General features: G+C 42.1%; 1 protein-coding gene and 1 long non-coding RNA gene across 2 annotated transcripts in view; one reads left to right on the top strand and one right to left on the bottom strand.

The window, feature by feature from the left end:
- Positions 1-47: 47 nt before the first annotated feature.
- On the bottom strand, positions 48-1,325 carry LOC145435690 (uncharacterized). The gene is made up of 2 exons (XR_013913956.1): positions 1,213-1,325; positions 48-1,145 (listed from the first exon to the last, which is right to left on the bottom strand). It is a non-coding gene; the product is annotated as an uncharacterized LOC145435690 (long non-coding RNA).
- Positions 1,326-6,310: 4,985 nt separating this feature from the next.
- The window catches only part of LOC145436579 (cytochrome P450 3A11-like), a 171,369-nt gene continuing 150,567 nt past the window's right edge, over positions 6,311-27,112 (top strand). Inside the window, exon 1 of the mRNA XM_080313958.1 lies at positions 6,311-6,320. The gene's annotated coding sequence lies outside the window, so the exon portion shown is untranslated. The remainder of the gene's footprint in view (positions 6,321-27,112) is intronic.

The following is a 27,112-nucleotide window of genomic DNA, read 5'->3' as shown; positions in this document are numbered from 1 at the left end:
CGCACTTCTATCAAGAAAGACAATTCCCTGGCGTGGTTGGGTTGATCGACGGGACACATGTTCCAATTATATCACCAGGAGGCGAGAATGCAGAAGTTTTCCGCAATAGAAAAGGATTTTTTTCCGTTAATGTGCAACTCATGTGCAAATCTAATATGCAATTTTGTCATATTACTGTAAGGTGGCCTGGATCAACGCACGATAGCCGAATCCTAGAAAGTGGAAGTTTGCCTCTGTTGATGTCGGGAATTAACGGTTTTCTCCTTGGTGATGGTGGGTATCCTTGCTTACCATACCTTATGACACCAATCCTCAACCCAACATCCCGGATAGAGGGAAGGTATAACAAGTCGCACTCAGGCACCCGCAACAAAATCGAAAGAGCCTTTGGTGTATGGAAACAACGTTTCCACTGTCTAATGATTCCATTACGAACGCGGCTTCGGAATTCCTTGAGCGTGGTTGTTGCAGCCGCATGCTTGCATAACTTTGCAATAAGCCGTAGAGAAGCAGAAATCGACGACCCTGTGACTGATGAGAATTCGTACATCAATCCAAACCTACCAACGTATGCATCTACAGACCCGCCTAACGTTGTATCGGGTCGCACTATTCGAAATCAGCTCGTTGCAAACCACTTCACATAGTGATGCGTAGGATTTGTACCATACTTTGTGACTATAGGCCACACTCATACTATATTCCTGTTTGCGTTAGTTTCTACAGTTTTTTGAGGCGACATAACACGAATGAATCGATTTAAGGAACGATAATTTTTGATTCACCCATAGTATATTCAACAATTTTTTTTTTCTTAAACTCGTGAATTTCTTCAGCCATGTCCATTCTTCTCTTCTCTCTCTTTTGGGCCTCGATCTCTCTTTGCATCTGATACTGCAACAGCTTCATCTTCATATCGTTTTCGCTCTCAGCCATTACCAAAAACGTTTTGGAGATGTTTCTGTTATAATAAAGGATTTGTTGATTTGAATATTGATTCTAGCTCTTATTCCCTCAAGAACTGGAAGAAGAACACAGCTGACCTCCGACACGACAATGAGCTTTGTTCGTCTTGCGTACAGGTGTTGACTCAACATGAAGTAGGCCTACACTTGGAGTAATGCAATCAGCCATACCAGTGTTCACTGCGAGAATACAAAACCGTCACTGGGTCTATAGCTGAATATAATTTGTGACAGGGACTGATCTTACCAGAGCTACGATGATCTGTTGCAGAGTTTTCGCTTGGAATATTATCCACACTATGCAATGTACCTGACGTTTCTGTTGATAGACGATATGTCAAACTACAAATATATTCATATGTCAAAATACAAATATATTTGAATATAAATGTCCATTGCTAACATATATTGATGTAACTCTTTCTGCGGTTTTGAAGGTTTTAACGGCATATCATTCTCACGTCAAACTAATGAAAAACATGCTAACATATGATGCTCATCCATCGTAACCCGACAACATTTTCTGAAAGGTATAACATAATCTTTGTTAGGTCAGTACTCAACTCAGTGTTTTGATCTAACGACTCAAAGCTTTCGTCTGGCACTGTAAAGCAATGGTGTAACGACGATTAATACCATTGATATATGAGCAATGAGCATACTATGGAATCAGTAACAACAAACCTACGACAATATTAACCATTGGTGGACAACGGCTTATGGGATTGCTGTCGAGAATCCTTATGGGATTGCTGTCGAGAATCCCATCGGAGTCGAAAACATTTTCCATAGGTTCAATTTGAGCCGGTATCACACCTGTAAAGTGAATCAGTAATATTTATACTTCTTATGGCATAAAGTTGTCATAATTTGTTTCACGTGAAATGAATTCGTGCGGTAGGTAGAGATACTTACTAATTATTTTTTGCGTCGTGTCATCTAATGGAGGAGCGGGGGCACCACCACCAGTCCCTAATTGATGACGTCGCTGTTGAGCAAATTGTTTTTTCGCTTTCCGTTTCATGTTTCGCCACAGGTTTTGCAGCTGGACAGGCGATCGCTTTTTACGCCTGTAGTTACACCATTGAAACTAACCGCAATGTTGTTCCATGGGGTGACCTTCTGTTTTGAAGTTGTGCCATCAGTGGCCTTATTTTCAATGATATCCTTGTATTGCTCCGCAATACCCATAAGAGTGGATTTCTCGGCAGCCGTGAAATTTTCTGTACGTTTGGTACCGGTACTCATTTTAATTTTCAAATATTTCTGTTGAAAGGAGCACGCAATGTAGTAAAAGTCTCAAAACCATAACTCAAGTTTTAGGAAAACAACTGCAAGATGAACATACCTACCACATACCTCCCGTAAACCGCCCATAACATGTCTTCCGTATACCTCCCTCCTGTAACACACCTCCACCTCCGGTAACAATGCCACCCATTACCGTCCGTAACAATGTCACTGGGCTCCTCATATTATGGTGTAAAAGCAGTGATCAGTGATCACCAAGTTAATCAAGCAACTTTTGATGATTAATTTTTAACCAATGATTACCGGTGATCACGATCTGTGGAACACAATCGTGATCAAATAGAGGTGCTAATCAATAATAAGGCGTTAACCAACATCTGAGGAATCGACCCTAAATCTATAAATTATATATATAGACACCTATTTTGTTACTTTTATTATTAACATTATTATTAAACAGTTGGTTCGTGGTACGGTACTTGAAGATAGCTTTCAATACAGCATCCATTGCAGCGATTATTCAACTCGAAGACTTTTCGGGTGCCTCTTTTCAAGAGTTAACGAAACACTGAAGGGATTTAATCAGAATGAAAAGCAAAACCAGAAAGGCAAAGTATGACGAAACAATCAGAAATTACATACCATGAAGTCCGCAATGTAACAATGGCAACAATAACAAACTTTGAACCATACTGTTCTATATGGTGTCGACACAGGCAAATCGCACGCCTCAGTGAAATTGTATCACGTCACAATTTCCATTTGGCTCCAGGCAATTTGACGGTCAGGTTTGAACAGGTGCTGAAGTGATGTGCGATGGTCAGGTTCGAAATCAATTTCGTTAATAAGGACCATTGTATCGATTTACCGTACTGCCGTAGCAATTTAAAACGGGCTAAATTGCTATCAACTAACAAATACAGAATTACGAGCGATAATGTAACAATAATTTTAATAATGGTTGGTGTTGCCGCAAAGAAGGAACCAAATTTCTCTCTACAATAAAAAAAAAGTTGCTGTGGGATTTAATAGCAGAAAATCCCGTGATTGAAAATAAAATAAAAAAAATATTCCACCAAAGCGAAGGATAGAGAGTGGGAGAGACTCGCGGAAAAGTTTCGACCTTGGGACGATTAGGAGCCAAAAATGTTTAAGAAAACGTTGGATGAATATGAAGGATAGGGCTTATCACGCCATCACGTAATCAACTCGAACAATGAACATATATTGTGGGTGTACCTGTATTCATTACATCATAACGAATTTGTTGTGTCACTTCAGTGATCCAATATCCAATATTGTCTTGCGTCACTTCAGTTATCCAATATTGTCTTATGTGTGTTACGTTGCATTTTTGTTGGTAATATACACTGTGCTGGAATGCACATACCGACGACTGATTTTGTTGTCTATTGATTACCGACGACTGATTTCGTGACTGGCTGGCTCGTATTATAGGCGTAAGGCGCGCCGCGTCCAGGACCGTGCAACTCCAGGCTTTGAGCCAGGGCTATCTGGACTTTGAGGAGAAACCATCATTCGGGGAGTGGGAACCATCATTCGGGGAGTGGGAGTTTTACCTGACAGATAAAATGGGGTTCACCATATCATCTAATTTGGTGAGTAGAAGCTTCCACCAATGGCCTCCGACTGTAGGTGTTAGACATCACCGCGCATTGCAATCATGGCGTAACCGTCGGCGGGCGAGCACCACAGCTGTGGATGAAGGTGTCCATATGGTACATGACATTTTAAACAATCGAGTAACGCGCGCAACCTTCAAGGGTACCACGTTGAACAGGGTCCAGACGATGACTTGCCTGTTGGGTGCGGTAATCGAGGCTCGTGGTAATAGTGTGTCGTGTGCTCCACACACACTATTCAAAGGAACGCCGGGAGCTGGGAAGACACTGCATGCAATTTGCTGTTCCCACCCCGGATGTCTAGTGCCATCCCACACGACTCATCCGGTGTGGGACTGCTGCATATGAATTCGCATTCCAGAATATCAAAAAGCGACGATGCTGACAGGAACTCACCCGACTGTCCATTGGTAGAGAGCTAACTTGCTCTATAGGACATGTCGGATCACGAAAGGATATTTTTCTAAAACCATTAAAAGACAAAAGCAAACAGAGCAATTGGATCAAGTCCAATAGCACACGGCTAGAGATAATCTGTCACCTGAAAATATGTTAACGGGATTTCCCAGCGACCCGAAGCCTTGCAAAGTCGTAGGCATACGGGAAAAAGTACTGGGATTTCTTTTCTTTATCAGTGGCCTTTATCAGTGGCTGTCTTTATCTTCTTTTTTCTTTTAAATTCAACTTTTGCAGTCTGCAGTTATGCGCAGTCTGTGTCAACAACTTTTCGACCACCTAGTATTTTTTTAAACCAATTTGATTGACTGCATCGTCTTTGGTCGCGTACAGTATTTATCTTAAGAAAGTTATAGCTGGCGACAGAGGGCCGTTTTCTTACTTTGTAATTCATCAGGCCTTACAAATTTAGGGATCCTACGACTCGCGTTTATTTTCCTCGTGGGTGCTACCGCAACCCGCAACGCTTGCTGCCAATCCGGACGGGCTGGCATGTCTCCTCGCTGTCAACTGGCGGGCTGGATGGAGACTTCAAAAATTTTCAGCTTTTCCAAATTGGATTAGAATTGGATTACTGGCATTTTGCTCTAATTTAGTGGAATTAGACATCTAGTTGTCCAAGTCTAGGGCTGGATGGATCCCGTTTTGAAAGCCGCTGATCGGTATCCGTCCGCTGCGCCTCTGAATGTATTCATGAAAGTATTCACCACCGGTCAACAACTTTCTTCAACGACCGCCTGTCGTACAATTTGCGGTATTCGCTAAGTTTGCAACAAACGTACTTGGACGAACGGTATATTCTGTATCAGTTGCTGTTCTGACAACAATCTCGAAGTTGACAGTTTAGATACTGCCTTCAGGACAGATTCATTGCCCACAGAACGCATAAATCGCGCCGTCCATATTTTTAATTGACGAGAAAGAAGTGGCACGTGATGCCGTCATCAGCCAAGACGGCAAGGTTTCGCCAGGTTTCCGCTTTATATCGCTCCAAGATTTGTATCGTTTCCTTATCACAAATTGCTTTGGATAGTAGTGCTCTTTCATAGAGGTGTGATTTCCTCCATGGAAATATCATTTATCTTCGTAGACACGTCCTGCTGCACAACTATGTTTGTTTGTGGTGTTCATGGTATTTGTCAACTACTATGATAATATACACCAGGTTTTTTCTTTATTATTTTGTAGCTGCAAACTTCTGTGGTTTTTATAAGACACCGCTTACACGGATGACATGGCGAGGAGGAGCCTAGATAAACCTCCAATATTTATGTAGGAATTCTGGAGTCGACCTCCGTCGGACTCGAACCCACGACGTATTGGTGTTGTAGCTGTGGATTGATTATACCACTACGCTATCTCGCCACACGGATACCTCTATGTTCAGCAATGCCAATGAACTTTTGGTTCGTTGAGAAAAAAACACCGGTCCCTTCTATCAACGGGCAGAGCGTGCGCTCACGAATGTACTGAATCATTCCCAATAATCGGTACAGAGTTCTATCTTTGAGTCAAATGGAGCGAAATGGCTGAACTGGCACATTGCTAACTGACGCAGTGTCTCCATCCATGCTTTCGATTGTTGTTCGTTACACGCCTTTCGTTCTTTACGCTGCTTTTTTAATTGTTTCCTATACGCTGCTATTTAAATTGTTTCCTAAGAACGTTTACGAGTTTTTCGGACAATGCACGTACGTCTTTAAGAATAGAAACTCTGTCGCACTGAAACCTCTTCTCGGAGATGTTGGAAATAGCTCAGATCCTATCACGATCCCATTCTCGCCGCTAGAAACTTTGTTGTTTTTCTCTGAACTATTTCTTGATCCTCTATACCGAAGTAAGGTAAGCCGATGCAGTACAAGTTACGACTTTTACTACACCGCACGCACGAATTCACGAATCACTTACGTGAAGAAAAAACCCCAAGGATCACGGTTAATCATTGGCAAACGCAAAGTAATCAATCTCACAGCAACGTGTCAGTTATTTTCATTCGGTTGTATTATAGAATGAATTTCTATAGTTGTATACTGCTGTTGGAGTACTGCGCGCTTCGTGTTAGCGATTTACATTCAGTTGTATGTCGTTGTTGCTATTCGTGTCAGCGATCTTCATTCAGTTGCTGTTGCAGTACTGCGTGTCGGCTATCTTCATTTGTATGCCGGTGTTGCTACGTTCATTCAGTTGTATGTTGCCGTTCATGTACTGCGTGTCCGCAATCTTCATTCAGTTGTATGCTGGTGTTGCTGTTCTTCGTGTCAGCGATGTTGATTCTGCATGTTGCAGACCTGCGGGTCAGCTATCTTCATTCAGTAGTACGTTCCTGTTGCTGTACATGTCAGCATGCTGAACATGTCGGCAATCTTCATTCAGTTGTATGATGTTGTTGTTGCTGTTCGTGTATGCTGGTGTTGCTGTTCGTGTCAGCGATCTTCATTCAGTTGCTGTTGCAGAACCGCGGGTCAGCTATCTTCATTCAGTTTCATGTTGCAGTACTGCGTATCGGCTATCTTCATTCCCCCGTAGGGTGGTAATCTCAAGTTGAAGACTGAATTTCGTCAATAATATTGGTAATTACATTATATTACTATTAACTTTTAATTATCTAACCAGAAAGATATTGAGAAAAATAAAAAAGAGAATAACTCATCTTCCCTCACCAATAGAAGAAATCATCTTCAAAAATGAAATCGCCTTCATCGAAGATGAGAACAAAGCCTGACTGCACAAGATTGATCGATGAGAAAGAGCAACGGAAAACGAAAGGGTAAGTTCCAACGAAACAAAGATAAAGAACGGAGAAGAAGATACATCGGAAAGCAAGGAAAAATTCAATAGTATTTCAGTGCATTTCATGTGTATTTCATGTATTTATCATGTGTGCATTTCGTGCGAAAAAAAGTCACCTATTTCATACAATGTGAATTAAAAGACGAAATTTTGCGTGTGACACATTTGACTGAAGACTCGAAATATATATTGTCTTTTTGTCGTTGCCATTTTATAGTTTACGACTACACTAAGGCACGCTGCATGTATTTTTACGGCCATCCGTATCCGCCGGTTTTACTTCGCCCTCTCAATAGGGTCGCTTCCAACTCGGGGTCTTTATTACACTAGTTTTATGTTTTGTATTTTGTTTTAAATTGATACCACAACGCAGGAAGCGAAAGAATCTTCTTTTGGAGGTTTTTCAGCTCAGCACAGAGGAGGGTTTTGTTGGCTAGTCTCTTTCTTGCCGTTGATAATATTCTGGTATACATGTCTTTCGTTAAATTGGTTTTGTTCTTTTCGTTTTCATCGGTTCGGTCCAGTTCGATTCGGTGTTTGAGTATTTGGCTTTTGTAAATCGTGAGTATGAATGTTGCTTGTTTCGAGTTTATCTTGGTGGTTCCGCATATATTATATTCTTCTTCTGCCAGGTTGTTGTTTCTCCGTTTTTTTTCAGGAGTTTTTCCAAGAGAGAGATAATTGGTTTGGCTGCACTGCATTCCCACAGGATGTGGGCAGTGGTTTCTAGGTGATGTCCACACTGTCTGCAGTGCAGCCTTGCCATTTCGCCTGTTTTTGTTGTTTTGATGTTGTGTTTTTTCCTCGTGGCCCCAAAGAGATATCCTTCGTGGGCAGCTCTAAAGCCCATTACTTTTTCTACGTTTTTGGTCAGCTGTTCATCCCCGGGCTGGTCATAAAGAATTTTCGACCATTGTGCCTGAGGGGTGTCTGGGTTAGCCTTCGTATTGTTATTCCTGAGGGCTTTATATAATTGTTTTTGAGTGGCCTCCTTCCACTGTTCTAGTGTCCAATTTAGGACATTTTTGATGGCCGTCATTTCTTGCCATTCTTCGTTGAGGAGGTCCCTGTTGGGCCTGCTGTTGTTGTGCAGGCCTGGGTTTATCTCTTTAATTTTTGAGCCAAGACAGTACAGGGAGTGGTGGTGCCAAAATTGCCATGGCTCTCCCAGCTGCGCTGTGATTTTTATTTTTTCGGCTCTGCATGCTTGGATCTTGCTTTTAGCATGTGGGAGGTTGAAGCCCCCTTCTTTAATTTCCCTTGCCATTGTGTCCCGCCTTATGACTTCGATGGTTTCAGGGAACCACATTAATTTGTTAATTAAGTTATGAAGCTGGGCAACGGTATTTTGTCGCGGCGGACAAGTTTTCGCTTGGTATAGAATCTGTGGTATTATGACGGTATTAGCGATTACCTTTCTGCCGTACCAGGTTAAAATTCTTTTTTGTTGGCCTGGCAGGTTTGCTGAGTCTTCTGGATCACTTTGTCCCAGTTTAGAGTGGTCTGGTCTTCTCCGATGTATTGTCCAAGGAGCTTGATGGCTGTTTTTTTAGTTTTTAAAGGTGTTTGTAGACGAGTGCGTCTTTTGGGTCATTAATTTGTAATATTTCGGTTTTTTCTAAATTGAGTTCCTGTCCTGTTGCGTATTTCAGTTTGTCGAATTCTATTTGTGTTTGTTTAATCGATTCATAATCTCGGGTCAATATGGTGATGTCATCGGCATATTGCTGTAGTTTAATGGAGTGGCCTCCAAGTTTAATGCCGTTGATCAGTGGGCTTTTTCTAATTCTCTCGGCCAGTGGCTCGGAAGCCAGCACGTACAGGTAAGTACTGATGGGGCATCCCTGGCGGATGCCCCTTCTGATATTAATAGGTTCCGTCATTGTACCATTAATTGTTATTTTGTTGTTTGAGGCCTGATATAGATGTTTTATGAACTTTGTCAGTTTTTGACCAAACCTTGTCAGTTTTTGACCAAACCTAAGTTTTTCCATGACTCGGAATAACGCTTCGTGGGATACCATGTCGAAGGCTTTCCTCATATCGAAGTTGCTGATGAGAATCGGCGTGTTTTTGTTTTCCGCCAGCTCTTTGGCAGCCATGATATTTCTTAAAACGTCTGTTATTTGGCGTCCTGGGATTGAACATTTTTGCGTTGTTCCAATAATGTCCGGCATCGTCTCCTTTATCCTGTTGGCTAGGATTTTTGCCATGATTTTATAGTCACAATTTGACAGAGAGATTGGGCGCCAGTTATCTAGGTACTGCATATTCCCTTTTTTTGGTATTAAGATGACGTTTGTTTCTGCCCATGATTTTGGGACACTTGCGAAGCATAGAGCGTTGTTGCATACTTCGACCAGACTGCTTTTGAGGATATTAAAGAAGGAAGAATAGAATTCGGCCGAGATTCCGTCAGGGCCTGGCGTGCTAGAGTTCTTTTGTGATGTAAGCGCTATTTTAATTTCCTCCTCGGTTATAACTTCGTCCTGGTCTTTATGTTGGTCTGTGGTGAGTTGTTTTGTGAGGACCTTCACCATGTCCTCTATGCTACCTCCCGGTGATTTGTGGGCTATGCCCCATAGTTCGTGATAGTAGTCTTGAACATGCGTGGGGATGTTGTTTTTCCTCTTATGTGCTCATTGTTCTTGGTGGTGAGCTCCGTAATATTTTTTTCTTTTTGTTTTACCTTCAATTTATCGTAAAAGTCTTTGGTTGGCTTTTCGTCGTTTTCCATCTGTTCTTTGTATTCTAATTTCATTAGGAAGTCTATTTTGATTTTTTCCGAATTCTTAAGTTCTTTGATTAGTCTATTCCTCGTGTCTGTTGTTATGTTCGGATCTTCCAGTAGTCTTTTCTTTTGGTTTACTTCCTGATGTTCTTTCTGTTTTTTATTTATGCCGTATTGGCTTGATATGTTCTTGATTTTGTTTTTCAGGGCGTCCCACCATAGGCTGACGCGGGGATAGTTTATTTTCTCCATCTCAAAGAGCGTAATGCTTCTGTTGGCAAATATGGTCGCAGATTTCAGCCGGATGTCATTCGGTGGGCTATTGAGCTGTTTTCCAGATCTCCATCAGCATACAAATATGTGCAAGAATCCAAAATAGTGACATTACCATCTGAAAGAACCATACAAAATCATAGGTGAGTACCAGGATCCCGTAGCCTACTAACTATTTGGAACTAGTGAACTATGCACCAACATTACCCGTTCATGGTGATCATTTTATTGACTAAGTACTTTTACACGTCACCTTTTTTTTCTTTGATAATACTCTCGAATTGATATTTCATGACTCACCAGATTTCTAGTTACGAGGTTTCAGTTTTTTCCGTTTACGCCCATTACGTAAAATACTTCATTAGATACCTATTACATACGATGCGCCGCCGGTTTATTTTTGTACGCCTTATACCTATCGCAATGTTACTTCTAAAATTACCAAATTTATCACATCACACTTCACTTCTTCCACAAAACAAACTATGAAAATCACATATTTATCTCCAAATCTCAAACACCCATTCTTACCTTCAGATTTAGTCATTCTCCGTTGTGTTCCGTATTACTCTTATCGCCATCCATTGACTTGTTCCGTTTCGTCTCCTCGTGTTCCTCATACGACTTAAGGTTCTACGTCGACGACACCTTATACAACCTACCCATAACACAATCACCAGAGCTATCAACCCGGTTACCATCATTATCACAGCAACCGGTTTCAGTGTAGGTATCAGTTTCGCACCTTCCATAATCATCATATCGATCAAGTTTAATCCACTTACCTTATATCCACCTTCCATCATCACCAGTTCGTGCAGCCATCGAGTATAGTTGTGGTCAACGAAATCTGTGGTTGTCTTCCCCACGGTGGTTCTTGATATTCGGGAATACTCAGGAGCGGGTGTTCCCAAACTTCGGGTTTTCTGCCCGGGCTGCGGCGATGTGTTAGCCATCGTTGACTCCAAGGTAATATTCATTAGTTCGACACTCTTCGAGGACGAGTCGTCTCCTGTTGAATACAAAACAGTTGTTTCGGTACTTACCTTGCGGTTGTGGTCTGGGTTTTGGTAGTCCGTTCCGATGTCGGTCCTGCCGTCTTCCGTGGAGTTCTGCAGAGCCTTCGCAGTGGTGACCGGATGCACTCGCGTCGTTGTAGGTGTTTCACCAATGATTTTCTTCATTCCGTAGGTTTGGTTTCACGCGCGAAGAGTTTGCAACTGTTGCTTCCCATAAGTCGCATCAGTTGGTTTGACAGTTTTATACTCCCCCTTTTTGTTAGCCATCGATTTCGATCGTCTTCCTTGCACCAGCCTCGCTTTCATCCGCCATTGTATTGTTAGGGGTGGCAGATGTTTCAGCGCTGTAGTGCTTGGATCATAGTCTTTCGCCGCTGGAGTTACCCACGTCGGACTGTAGTAAGCGATCATGTACACTTCTTGGGATGGGGGTTTACCTCTGACGTCTGTCTTGCTACTATCGAGTGCGACACGTCTTGTCTTGTAGTCTTTCATTTATTTTCTCATGAACAACAAAAATAGCCAATTTTCATTCGGCAAAACCTTGTTCAATAATACCAAAATCAGGTATTATATCTATTGCTTCCTTTAGTGCCTTCGCCTGACCCTCCCGCGTCAGGTTATAGGGGCCAGAAACGAAGGGCTTAGTCGATGGGTCCTTACGTCCGATGTCGCATTGGTATTTCATGGATTGGGGGGCTGAGTTGGCCCCGCAGGCTATCAAGTTCGGAAGCAAATGGATCATAAACGGCTGTCAAGACTCCTTCAGGAATGGCGATATTTTCTAGGCCAGCCAAAAGTCAGGGGGTTTGTATGACAGTTTCGCCAGAGCTACCGATTGTGCACAGAGACTTTCGAGTTCCGTCTTCACGCTGGGACTGGTGTCTTGTTGTAAGGTTAGGCTACATAGTAATTGGGCCAGTTATTGGCCCAATGCGAATCTCGTGATGGACGGGGTTTTGGTGTTGGTGGAGAGAGGGCGAGGTTCTTCGTTGTCAGCGGGGATTCCCAACCTATTCAATCTGACCTCTGATCTCGGCGTGTGCCCACGCCTACCGTCACGCCGGCGGATTCGATTGCCGCCGGGGCCCGTTTCTGGGGAGACGTATATCTTAAAATCCCCAGACTCCTTGCCGGACATGACCGGGCGTGTGTCCGGTTGACCGACAATAGCTGCTTCGTTTGAACCTTTGGTAAATTACTCATAACTGTGGCTGTCGTCATGCATCTTTGGGCCGAATTGTTACAGTTATTCGGACAAGTGCATCCACGAGAGCTTTCAGGACCAGTTTTCTCGTGCAGGTCCTTATTTACGTCAGCCGGGATTCCGCGCTCGACGTCTTCATTATTGGTGCCGTCAGGGATTCCTGACTCGACACATCTTTAGTTAGTGCCAGCAGTGCTAACTGACCCGACACTTTCTCGACTAGTGCCAGCAGGGGCTACCTGACCCAACACTAGGGATTTCCCATATTTTTTTGACCTTTTGGGAAAGAAGGTAAGACAGTTGCCGTCGTAAGATCGGCGTATTTGATTGGTGCCAGCAGGGATTCCTGACTCGACACATTTCGCGCCAGTGGTGATTACCATCTCGACACTTGCGCCAGCGGCAACGGCCTGCGGCGACACAGACAACGTGCCGGCTCGACGCTTATCTGGTTTGCAGCTTCCATCAACCCATCATCGGTTACAGTGTCGCGAAGACTGCTTCCGACTTTGGTTCCGTCCCGTTGATCACACGAGATCCCGTCATGAAGCGTTACTAAAGACAACCCTTCGTTTGCATTAGGCGGAGATTCAAATTCAGTCGCTATGTTTGGTAATTGTTGTACATGATCAATCCATTTTAGACCTACAATATCGAGAGGTCTCCTTTCTCGATCGCAAATGGAGCCGATAGCCCGTCGAAATTGATTATTACTAAGGAGTCAACGTGGGAGGAGTCACCTATATCACGTAGTTTCATGTCTATAGGTTGCCGCTTCTCCCAGCTTGGCGGGTATTAGGTTTCTACGACGTTTTTCAATTTGAGGACGCTTCCCGTGTCGGCGCAGAAAACCCCAGTTGTGATCCTTCGACGATCTTTTCTTTTCATAGATTGGCGTTCGCAGATAGTAAGGAGGTAATCGATGTGTTCGTCTTCAGACTCTCCCCCGTCCACTGAAATTGCCAAGAAATGACGCTGAGCCCCAGAAGACCAGTTGGTGCCTCCATTTGATTATAGTGTAGCTTCATGGCGCTTGCCACACAAGTATTCCACACTTGGTTCGATTTACTTCACAGAGCTCAACCCCATCTCCTGGCTTTTCCACATTTTTCCACACCCCTTATACAACCCGGTTTTGTCGACGTTGATTGAAGCATTGGTTGTAGATTGATCGAACGAAGCAGTGACCTTGGAAGGTCCAGCGGCTCAAACTATTCATACAATAGACAAGCCCCTTGGCTTAATTCAACCAACATACTCCAATAATTATCATGCAGACAGCAATGAACTATATATGCAAAACTCGGTTAAGTTGGCACACGGAACATACGTCAATCACTACACTAGTCAAGATTTAACCTATTCATATTCATGCACGATTAATAACAGTTCAATACTCCAAGGTGTGTTTACACCATAAATGTGACGGTATTTCCTGCCGACAATATACACGCATATAATACACAAGAAATATGCCAATCGATGCCACAAAAAAACAATACCACACAGAGTTCGAGTTGGCCAATTTGCCGACCACCTTGTTTATAAGAGTTCCCCAATCTTCCAGATGCAGATATCAAACCGTAATTAGTCCAGGAACCGACCCCTTGTTTGAGTCGTTACTACTTAGGATCATCAAGTAGCCTACTTGCGTGCTGTCGATTCGGAGATCGGGCATTCCAAGTCCAACAGAACGCGGGGTTTGTTGAGGGTTCGTTGTAACGATATTCCGAATGCAATACCTCTATGTTCTTGGCTCTTACCATCTTTAGCTCATCGGCTTTATGGAGCGATTCCAGCAAATTTAATCGAGCTTCTTCATTTATGTATACATTGCAATTTCGGTTAGCAGTCGCTCCCATTTCATCGCACTGCTTTATTTCTGTATACTTTGCAACTGCAGCAAGCAGCCGATCCAATCAATAGCATGTCAAGATTTTTCAGAGGGACATCGGAACATCACCCTTCAATCTCAAAAGACGTCAAAGCCTTCCGCAATGCCTCCGTCAATGTCCGGTTTTCTGGATATAGTCTGCTACTGGATGCTTCGTTTGGCGTTCTGTTTCAGACTGGCGGATTTACATTGACATGAGTCACAAGTTCGCCGAAACTATAGCGGACGCACCGATGTCGTCTTTATATGCAATAATTGGATACTACAACTGAGTGTACAATTCATGTGGACATCATACATGGCATAGATATGCATACATATATCAGTCATACTTCGGCTTACTGTAAAAGCTCGCATACATGAAAAAATGGTGGCGCCATTTTTGGTTAAGCAAACTGATGGTATAGCTAACACTTAACATGCATACGACACAGTCCCAGATAAGCACAAAATGATACCATCTCACTTATAATAGTCATATGTGAACCAATATCCTAATTGTAATCATGCTATATTCCTTAATTTCCAGTATTGGTGCGCTTAAGCTTTTTTATTCATTCGTATATATCGTTTTTCATAGGCAATAGACTAGGCTTATCGCGAATTTCGAACTCACATATATGCTCCAATGCCTTACCCCAAGAGGTCTTTAAATACCCATGTTTCTATTGTCCTATGGTCCATTACACATAAAATTTTCAAACTTTTGTCCCGTTGGGGTGAAGGGTCCTGACACTAGTATAGGGGCGGGGTCAGTTATGACGCCTTATTAATACCTACAGTTGCAGTACTCGCTATTAAATTACTGCAGTAACAACCAACTATTCTCATATTAAATGTTCATAACTTATACCTATATTTAAGACATGTTAGCGTCATCTTAAAGCAATATGATGGTAAATGTCAAAGATTAGGTAAATGCAGTACTTGAACAATATAAGAAAGATAGGCGTCACGTTGCAATAATACGTCATAGTAAACCCTCCCATGAAAATACCCTTTTGCAGATTGATTTTTGCCAATACAGTAAACTTCATAGTTCATACACGTCATGATTGCAATACGACAAAATGGCGCTCGTCAGGCGCATTCACTTCGTAAAGTGAATACGCGGACAAAGCGGGTTTTAGGCTAGTGTCATATTCCATCATCGACACATCAGTTTCGAAAAACGAATGTGTGGATAAGTTCAACCATGGGTTACTTTTCTAAGGTCTTTATATTAGCAGTACTGGCCTGAAGTATTCCTAATGTTATAGGCCTAGTAATTCCGGTTATATAATATTTCTGTATTTATTGTAGTTGGTGCCTAAAACGTTTTGGAAAGTCTGTCGATATCTTGGTCTAAAGACCAAGGTATCGATCCATTATTTTAGTAGCCCTAATCGTTTTGGAAAGTATATCGGTCTTCTCCAGGGTCTACCACCAAGGTACCGAGGTAGCAATTTGAAATCCGTTGACATTGTTGTTTGCGATTAGATAGCCGGCAACTATACTGGCGCTTCAGCGCTAGGACGTAAAATAGACACAAGGCCCCGATATACATGACAACACAAAATGGACACAGTAGCCAACGAACTGGCTCGCTGCTCCGTGACCATTTACAGCGTCTCCACAGGGACATTGAGGTCCTGATCAGAATGGTATTGAGTGTATTGACCTTGCCGGAATAGTAACGCTTGTGACGTTCAGATATAGGTAAATATATTTTCATTTCGAGTCAGACCCAGACAACTAGAAAATTTTCAGCTTTCCGAATTAGATGAGATTTAGAGCTACACAGCTTTTCCAAATTCTGTCAAAATTAGAATTAGAGCTACGCAGCTTTTCCAAATTATGTTAAAATTAGAATTAGAGCTACACAGCTTTTCCAAATTATGTTAAAATTAGAATTAGAGCTACGCAGCTTTTCCAAATTATGTTAAAATTAGAATTAGAGCTACACAGCTTTTCCAAATTATGTTAAAATTAGAATTAGAGCTACGCAGCTTTTTCGAATTATGTTAAAATTAGAATTAGAGCTACGCAGCTTTTTCAAATTATGTTAAAATTAGATTACTGGCATTTCGCTCTAATTCCGTGAGATTAGACGACTAGAATTATTTAGTTGTCCAAGCCTGGTTCGAGTCGCCTGCTTGCAGTACCAATAATAAATCCAATTTGATTTGTCCTTGTTATTACTTAATGCGACAAGTGGGTATATTTCTGAAGCTATTTTTTAGTTAGTGCGTTTCATCTTACGTCAGCGAGGTAAATTGTCCTCAAAAACACTAAACAAGAATGCTCTAAAATGCTGACAAAACCATGGAATATCTAGGTACAAAGGCACCCGCCTTATTGTCGGCATGAATATGCACAGCGAACGGCACATATTTATTGACGCACTGCGATACTACACATTTACAACGCCGCAACATACCCTACGGAAACTTTATCGCTGCTAGTGATTATTTTTCATCCTCACTAATTCTTGGTCCTAGTTCGGCCCATGTAAGCTTACACGAAATAATAGAGTGTTTTTCGGCATATTCAAATCTTGACTGGAGTCAGGCTCACTTTCAAATAGACACTTTCATCTCGCCAAATCTGTCGCAGCCAATTACTAAACGCGACAGGATAGTTAGTACGACTGCCCTGGATCGCAGTTTCGTGGTGTTTTGAAATGATGAAAATATTATTAAAACTGATTGACTAAACGCGGCATAAGCACTCGTCATTTCCTGCTTTTATATCTCTGGACATTAGTATCTCTGGACTTTAATTATAATATACTAACTGTCCTACTCAAATTTTCGCGTAAATACTTTTCATATTGATTATTCGAGCGGGTTTTCAGCAGATATGGATCAATACCGTTAAGCATGATCCGTTTTGAATACTATCGATAAAACGTATTAATATAGTGTAGCCTTCTTTGTTTCATCCATGGCGACTAGGACTATATACCGCGCATGTTTGAGAACAAACGGCAATATTCGCGAAGGATTTCATATGTCATCACCCATTCGAATTACAACAGAATATGTCTGAAAGCGAGAGGTGGTCAGTAACGAAGTACTTCCACTTTTTCAGATTACTCAAGTAGTTTTCCTCTACCTCTGGTATTTATTCAAGTAGATCTGATTTCCTCTACTTCTACTTCGTAATATTTTGTGATCTACTTACTTACTTTTCGCTATTTTCAGTTTGTCAAGTAGAAGTAGTCTAATCCCCCAATACGAACGATAACTTGAGGAATTCCGCGGCTGGTTTCATGGAGTACCAACATTTAATATTCATAAAAGTCAAGTAAAGCCCAGAAATTTTATTGCGCTTCGCGCATAGTAGTGATGGAGTGACAAATATGTTTTCATGAAAGTATCAGTGAATGTAATTTAGGTACCGGATTGCTTGGTTCCTCTCACACCGCATTGTCGCCCATATCAAATATTTCATCACAGTAAATATGGCCCACCACAACATTTGAAACTACTGTTTCGCAATCTAGCAATTACCTATCATATTGTAATCTAGCAGCCCCTTACGTGTCTTGATAATCTGACAAAATCCAGCTTTTTTGAACGCTACACCTGTTTTAGCAGATGACCTTTTAAGCTTTGTGGACAAAATACAGGAAATATATTATCCGCTTTTCAGAAGTGGTATTAGTATTTCATTTTAATTGCGAGTATCATACTTTTACTTTCATAGATGTTAAAGCATGCCTCCATTTTCCGAAAATAAAACTAGCCTACACTAAATATAACTTTTGCGATCCACAATATTTGTTTTTAACGTATAATCATCACGCAAGGTGATGTAACCGTGTCCGATACATTTTCTACGTATTGCTCTTCGCCTAAACTTGGGGCCTTATAATATGGGGTAGGGCGCCATCCCATGATATTCTCTAAAAACGGGATGCTCTAGTAAACAAAGGATAAGTATCGCATCTTCATATCAATACTATAATTTGCATCCCATGATGCGAAACAATACTTATTATGTCGAAAATTGATACCTCCTGGGATGCATCAATACGAATCAAGCTCCCTGCACGTGCTGCATAGCTCAATTCGCAGCTTTTGACAGTCCATGCGAACGAATTAAGACTGTTTTCAAAACTACTTACATACTTGAGTAGATTTAAAGTCAGTTAATTCTACTTCCACTTCAAGTAGTTTTAGGTGGCTTATTGAAGAAGTACTTCTACTTCTACTTGAGTAGATTTTCCGTCACTACTTCTACTTCTACTTGAGTAGCTTTCTTGACTACTTTGACCACCTCTGCCGATATCATCCACAAGTCAGTTTTTCTTTTCTTTAGCAATTGTCATACAATTCGGACCCTCTCTGTCTTTCAGCGTTCCCTTTATTTGAATTCAAATCGACTAGCACTTTTTATACAGTTGTACTGTGTTCCAGAATAGCTATAACCATAAACTCTTGTGACCTCAGAACAGTGTGGAGATCAAACCACTACCTTCGAGTCACCTTGAGACATTACACATTTCGACCCGAGCCCAGCCAAGTACCGTCAAGTCACCATTCAAGCCAAATTGAATTTTCGAAGTATGTATGATGATGCAAAGTCACTACACTTTGCCAACTGGGTGTAGGACAAATTAATTGGTTACGCTCACTTCGGTATATTATCCTACATTGCTGCGATCTCAATCATACCAATCAGAAGACACATGTATTTACACCTTAACAACACAGAATAATTGTGACAATTGACGCAGCTTGCTCTGTGAGAGGTTTTAAACTTCTGGTAACGAGCCAAATGAAAGAAGAATCAGACCATATTCAAAATTGACGTCAGAAATACGTGTTTTTAGCTTGCTCCTCGTGAATTTCATTGTTCAACTGCGTCGTATTTCAGAAAGGTCTATACGAAATTTTCAGGCAGTGGTATGTGCGCCCGCATTAAACAGGGCACTGAGTAGTCCTAATTTATTAAATTTGTTCAGCCGCTACGTTCAATGTACCAGGAGAGCAAGATGAGATACTCATTCTCGATCACAAGATTATGCGTCGGCGATATTTGTGTTTTTTGAGGAAAATTACCATTTCATACCTCAGCTCATACACCCGTGTAGGCATAGCGTAACTGATTCATGTCGATGTAGACTACCATTATACCGTGGCAATGCCGCAATTTTGCGATAATTATTTACTATGTCGCGGGCCAGTTCGAAAGGGATGAACTATTCGGCGCCTGGGCACCTTTATCATCGAAAGCTTTGACCAGGCCTAGGTTTCACAGCCGACGGTCCTTCTGCGAGCGCAAACGGCGGGGAACACTCTATCTCGTAATCGCAAATGCAGTTCGGCTCAATTCGATACATTAGGCGTTCTTTCATTTTTACAAAGAGGTAACCTTATTAAAAGCAAAAAATCGAGCGACAACATGTTGCGCAAAGCGTGTAGTAATAATAATTTCACGTCCTTCTGTTCTAACCAGAGGCTCCAATTCGGACATTCTCGCGGGCCCCTCTACCAAGTCTCGGAGGTGCCGCAGCCGCGGCATCACTAATAGGGATATTCAATATAGCAATTCCAAGTGGGCCCCATTCGACGGGTTTCCATAAACGAGAATCCCACAATCGTCAAAAAAATCCAAATTACTTATGATAGTATCTTACGTTTGACACAAAAAAAACTCAGTACTTCAGACATTCCAACAGGATCGCCTATATGCCAACCGTAATTTGTAATTTCGAGAGCCATATTATGGCGAAACTTGCCGGGATTTCCACAGCAACTTTGGAGCGAACTTCAGCCTTTTTTATTTAAAAAGATACGTGGCCTTTAAATATTTTGTTCAACACTTGAAATTTCCAAATTCCGCCGCGGCCCGTCCGAAACATAGGCATGGGTGCATGCGGCCCACGGGCTGTCCCCGAAGCTTTTACCATAAGCCGCTCGCATCTGTGAGCCCAGGGGCTCAGATTCAAACTGAAAGGACCAGCACGATCAAAGACAATCGAATAAGAAAACACAGGCCGGCTTTTTACAATCGGGATCATATTCGGTGTACTAAATTTTCTCTTTACAGGGCGCAAGCACAAGGCGACTTGGTGCGCACTACTTCAAGCGCGTAGAAAACCGAGCAAAACCCCAACCTTCCACGTCTGCAACTTCGTTTAGCTACCGCTACATGGGACACGCAATATTTATAAAGTACTTACTCAGTGCTGTGATCTTTGCCGTAGCCTCGGTGCAAGAATGCCCGCCTTGCTCCTGTGTTCTTTCAGCTTCAATTCCTTCTGCTCCGTGTTGCGAGTCCAGATCAGACTGGATAGATGGTGATTCGAGGCTGCTTATATGCATTTCTGTTTCAAAAACAAACAAAGACTTCCCTGCCAAGAGCTGGCTATAAGTTTCGGGCCCAGTTCGTGATGAGTTATTTTCTTTTTAATCTTTTTATGAATCACAGTTCGTGCTCCAGCCGCGGCCATTAACTAATTGTTTTCGGCTCTATCAGCTACCAAAATGGCACAGCTTCGTGTGCGAGTTAATCTCCCTCATCATTATAAATGACCCATTTTAACGACTTCGTGCACGAGCAGAAATGACTAAGTGTCACGATTCGGCCTCGGCTCCTTATTTGGATAGAAACATCGGTCGCCATTTTTGATTTTGCGTCAACACAATACCTTGCAGTAGCCTACCTCGCTCGCTGCAATCACCTTTTCCCCGCTCAGGGAAATACTTTACTTTTTGGTTGCAAAGTAGGTACCCTATTTAGTAGGGATGGTGTGAACCTCTGAAAGGTTCAGATTCGTGTGAACGTGAACCTTTTTGAAAGGTTCTGTGTGAACACGAACGTGAACCTCATGACGTCACGTGACGTCATATTGCTAATTTCAACCCCATATTTCAATTAGGTGATTGCCTATATTAATCTACTGTACACGATACCAAGCGACGACTCGGGGCCACATAACAGCTCAGTACCTAAGTACATATTGACGTCTTAAACGTCGCCAAATGTATCAACTGAGGCAATCAAATGATATATTAATCCCATAAAATCAGTATCTTGCGTCGCTTTGCCAACAATTTCGACCTGATCGGACAATGTATTCGGCGTCTGAGTATTGCCACATGGATATTGAGCAGAGTGTAAAATAGGTTTCTATACTTGCTACCGATATTACCCCATTAACAAGTTATACAGCAGTATAGCCAACACCCCAGTCGCACGGATTTGGTTTTTATGATACAGTATACATATGTAGTCAAGATTGACCCCGTACGCCTGCTAGATTTTTACATCAGAAGATGATATCAATCTCATTGATTGGTTGAATAAGGATCATTCGCTGACAAAATACAGTGTATTTCGCTCTTGATGTCATGTGATTGCGAGCAAACTTTTGTAACAATACAAGTAAATTTTTTGAGATTGTCAAGGGCATGCTCGTTTAGTGTTGAATCTTTATGCTGCCAGCTCCATGCATAGAGTGGCCCGCAGTTGAAAGTCAATAAATGTGAACCAAAGATGTTATAATGAAGTGAAAATTGCAATATATGAAAAAGGTTCACAGTGCAGAACCTACCAAGGTTCTGTTGTGAACGCGAACCTCAAATTTTCCGAGGTTCACACACAGAACGCGAACGTGAACCTCACGTTCACACCATCCCTACTATTTAGGTTTTCTTTCACCAGCTTACTCAGTAACCCACACGCAACAACGTCTAACCACAAGAATTCTTCAATTCGGATTTCCATGCGAAGCCTAGCCAAAACTCCGAGATCTCAATATTTTTAGGCGTCAGAGGCATAGCCTATACGATTCAAGCCACGTTGACCCATAATTGGCTGAAGCGCCGACTTTGAAAATCACAATTAGCCCCTTTTTTTTTTATCAAAAAAGACCCCCATCTCTTTAGGTCGCCAGCGGGCGCTGTTGCTTCGGTATGCGCACGCAAAGTGCAACCGAGTTTTCCACAAACTGGATTATGGTACACAAATTTACAGCATACGTCTTAACAATTGGTCTCTTTTAATGTTACATTGAGGCCTAACCAGCTCATGGACCTTTTATCTACAACTGGGTCTTTCCTTACACCTTTTCCAGGATATAACTAAACCGAGCGCCATTCGTAAATCATGTCATTTGAGATTATTCGCTCGCGCCACTAACGGCGCGCAAGGTTCACGTCAGATCAATGTTGCAATGCTAAGATCAGATTACTTGCATTCGTCCCAGTTTTACGAAACACCCCAGTTTTCATGATGAAGAGTATCGCCTTACAGTTGACATTTCTGGTTACTGGAGTAAGGGGTACATTCCTTTTGATTTGCCTCGAAGGAATGAACTAATACAATATAGTCCATTATAAAATCATTTCGGCCGTACGGGATTATATTCCAGTTACCTTAGGACGACCGTTTTCGAAGCTCTCAGTCAGGAAGCCGCAGCGGGTTCATGCGGGTTTCATTATACAGTGACCATATGGCGCAACCTCGTTACTGTCACGATCTTATTTCCCCAGAATTGCAAATCCCGATGGTTTGAAACTCGACCCGTGATGCCGCCTCGCCCGAAAAAGTCCGCTCAGCCAATCTACTTGAATTCAAACTACTTGAACAAACGCGGGATTCGCGCTACAGCCAATCCCACGCCGAGCATTCCGACGATTGGACATATCAATATCGAAGGTTTTGGTCAACCAGCGACGGTCATTTTGGCAGAGGTTTTATCGCCACCGACCTTGTTGGCACAGGACTTTCCCTATCGGTATGTCGGACAGAACTTAATGTCTTCATGTGTTCCAGCGCGGAATGGGTTGGCTTCGCAAGACCTATGTCACCTAGTTACGCACCCGATCGCTGCACACCCCTACGTTAGGGCATCTTCTATATACGGGTGAAATCAGAATACCTATATTCTTGCGCGTTGCGTCAAACACATGTGGCATCATATGCCGGCGATCGCTAATACACGGCGTTGATCACCCGAATTTAGTGCGGGTTTAGAATTCCGAACAATCGAGGCTACACGTAGCTTCCATATACCGTGTCGGAGGTTCACCTGGGCTCCTCACCGCTGACCTCACTGCATGTGCACTTTTGTGCAGTGTCGTACGAAAAGCCCAGATGAAGCAAGTTAAGTCGAGCTTACGAAAATCGGCTGCAACTGACCCCGACGAGGACACGTGCCAGAGAGAGTGGAAGACGCGAATGAGAATATGACTGGAAGTCGTTCAGAGAAATCGCACCACAAGCAAAGACCGGGCGAAATAGACAATATTCATGATCGGGCGTAAATGACCTTGTCGGCGTTAAGCGCCAAAAATTATTCAATAGAGGGCAAATACAACTATACCGTAATCATCCGATATTCTCGTACATATTTATCGCGTAGAGACGAGTTTTGGCCAGCCGGGTATTTAACTGCAATTTAACTTTCTACCTTCCTTTCCCGAATAGTAACAAAAAATGCGGAGTTTAAAATTGTCAAAAAGAAATGCAACTACAGGTCACATTAAACTGGCCAGGGAGTAATATTCCAGAGGTGGTTTCAAGAGACATCATTCTTGTCATCTCCAATCGTATCGCTACCCTTCCCCGCCATGAGTATTGAGCACGGCTTTGTGAGCGATTTCAATGTTGAGTAGACTGGTACGAACTGGATACCGCATCTCTTTGGTATCGAGTTTACCGTATGGCAACGATTATGAAATTTGACTCCTTATAACTTCCTGAATTTGCCTCGCACGTCAACAAGCTTTAACGGATATTCACTCTATCGGGCCAGATTTAAAAATGTTGCCGCAGTTCGCTGATTATAGCCGCGGCGTCTAGTTCATATTTCGACTCATTCAAAATGGCCGACGAATTATTCTTCTGTCAATTTATGGTTGTTTCTAGCAATTATCCTTGTTACACGTACACCACATTAATACCCTCAAGTTCAGATTACTCTACACTACAATTCTACCTTTTTCTTTACTCTTACACGACAAATTTTGTTTGTGTTAAATTCACTTGTTCCATATAAGTTCAAATAAACTTTAGTAAAATATATGCCTCGTCATAATACACTTCTTTTACAACCATTCTCTCGAATTTCACATAGTGTTCTCCGTGTAACAGTAGGTATTTACTGCTCGTGAACCAACTATTTCATGTAGAAGTAGCAGGGCTACAATTCAGTTTAATAAAGAACAAATGTTTTCTAATCTAGTACACAGCAAACGTCATTTTGTGTGTGATAGAAATTACATAAAACCAACATCAGGATTGAACCTTGCGGCTATCAAGGACATTGAGCAGGTGATGCACACTCGTACAAGTCTACCAGCGTACATCACAACAATAACAATTAAATCAAGCTCAGAACATCACACTGATCTATGTCCGTACAGTAAGAAAAGAAATTTCATTACCTGTTGCATGGTACCCGTCTCATGCCCTGACGCCTGGGGATTTGGCATTCTACTTCTGGGACGTCCTCTATGAATGCGAAGCAAGAGGCATAAATATACATGCGGTGGTAGCTGATGGGTTGTCGGTAAACCGAAGTTTCTTCAAAGTGATTGCTTCGGTGCAAAAGATTCCTCTCGAAGGCTACTTTACCGCACCAAATCCGTATGCAGCAGATCGTCCAATATTCCTATGCTCTGATCCTCCACATCTCATCAAGGTCTGTAATGCGTAGATCATGGATTTGAACAGTTAATTATATGTTTCAACTTCATTCAGACGACCAGGAACTCACTATTCTCTTTCAAGTCAGGTGGCTCCAGATATATGAATCTGCAGGGGAAAGACATTTTGTGGGGGGATATAGTGAAACTTTACGAGTTGGAACAATCGAGCATCGCGCTTTACCAGTCAGGAATTACCCAGGCCCATGTGAAGTTGAACCCGAGAACCAAAGTAATCTGGTGCAATTACATGTAACCATCAGAGTAGTAGACCAGCACCTTTCCATATAATTCCAGATGAATGTAAGATTAGCAACAGGCATATTGATTGAATAACAAGGTTGGACAATGTCTCAAAAAATGGGCTATGAAGGTACAGCGGATTTTGTGCTGATGATGGAGAGGTAGGCAAATTCCCCTCGGTATACGTGTGCAGAATCTGAAATTATAGTCATTTTGCAGGTGGTTCAACATTGTCACATGCAAAATAACGTAGCCAATTGTCAGTATGGACGATGAGCGAATGAATAACTTGGCTCAGGGAATTTTCTGCGAAAATTCTAGCATGGAAGGTTAGATGAGCATTGTCGGTCAAGTTTGGTATATTCATTGCACAACTATGTGCTGAGAGATTCTGAACGCAGAAAAGAGCCAAAAAGAATGATGGCAACGCCCACAATGGAAGGGCTTATTTTTACATCGAATAATATGATTGGCCTATCGGATCGCCTACTAAAGGAAATGCCAAGAATCGCTCTAGGCACCTTTACTCAAGATGTTCTTGAGGCATTTTTCGGAAATCTTGTAAGACGTGATTTGGCATCTACATGTATATTTGCGATAATTAATCTTTTCCATCACTCAGAGACAACTTGGAAGGCGGTGCCACAATCCAGACGTATCGCAAGTCGCGTACAACATCCACCACATGACGCAGAGGCGGGCATTGAAAAGATCTGCCGAGGTCATCATAAACCATAAATAAATTTGGCGTTACAGTACCTTTCGTCTTCCAGGGATTGATCTTGGGAATAGGATATAGCCTTTATGTTCTTGATACATGTAGGCCTACTCAAAATTTTCCCAAAGCGGCAGGCAGTGCGCTATTGCAGATGTAGAGCTTCTTGGAGGTACAGAACTCCAATATCCAATGCGTATGTAATTGTATTTCTGAGTTGATAGATGATTACGGCTCTGGTAAAATCATCATAAAGATCTTCAGAAGCCGCTACTTGCGTTCTGAATATTCCCGATTTCACGATACATTCAACAATAAATCCGGTAGTACTATAGTATGAATACTTATTTACTTCCCAAAATTGTCATACAACTGTGGAAACGAAATTGAAGTGAATTACAAGTGCTAATAACATCACCATATTTACATACTAAACTGCTGCACGACGCCCGCCGAGACTCCGTGGATATACTTAGCTATCGCAGCTATCACTTGTGGATATACTCAGCTATCACAGCTATCGCAGCTATCACCAAAAATCGCAGACATACAGGTCATTTAACCCCTTTGAAGTCTGCGGTTATATATCACCGTGTCCTTTCATCGCTCAACTTCAGCTGGACATATCTTCATTGTTGTACGTCCTAGAGGCCTCATTTTGGTTTTTAGAGAAAGCTAGCAATCTTCTGATATATATGATACCTAATTCGAAGGTAGAAGGCATGACAATTTTCGAGTACCGACGATCTTACATGAGGAGTTCGGCCGAAAATACGCATGCCTAAAAAAGTGGTTATCACGCAAAATTTCCAGATATTTTCCGAGTGGGAAATATAGTCAGAAATTCTGCCAGAACATTATAAGTAGACTTGTACGGTATTCTGTGTAATTTTTCACCGTTTCAAACGTCTAACCTTGTTCTGGGGTGTATTCTGAGGGGGTTTGTTACTTGCGGTCACGCTTCAGTGATTTTCATGAACATAGTCAAGTTAAAATACTGGTTCGTGGCCGAATATGAGTCCTAAACTGGTTAACTATGCCCGCAAATGGTTTGATACGACAGGACAAAGTATACCACGTTGTTTCATGCCATTAACTGGGAGGTAGGGATCCGATTCGGTATTGATCTTGAACTTGACCATTATGACCACTCACTGACCACGCCCATATGTAAATTTTTATATATTTTTGATTTTTTGATATCTGGCGATCCGCGCGGCTTACGGCCATGGTTGACGGCTTGTTCGAAACCAGGCAACGGTGGCTACGCACTGATGCATCA

The sequence above is a fragment of the Botryllus schlosseri genome, chromosome 3 (genome assembly GCF_051294905.1).
Source record: "Botryllus schlosseri isolate E-star chromosome 3, Bs_hap1, whole genome shotgun sequence".
NCBI lineage: Eukaryota > Metazoa > Chordata > Ascidiacea > Stolidobranchia > Styelidae > Botryllus > Botryllus schlosseri.
The sequence above is the reverse complement of the archived record's forward strand: the minus strand, read 5'-3'. Positions and strand labels throughout refer to the sequence as shown.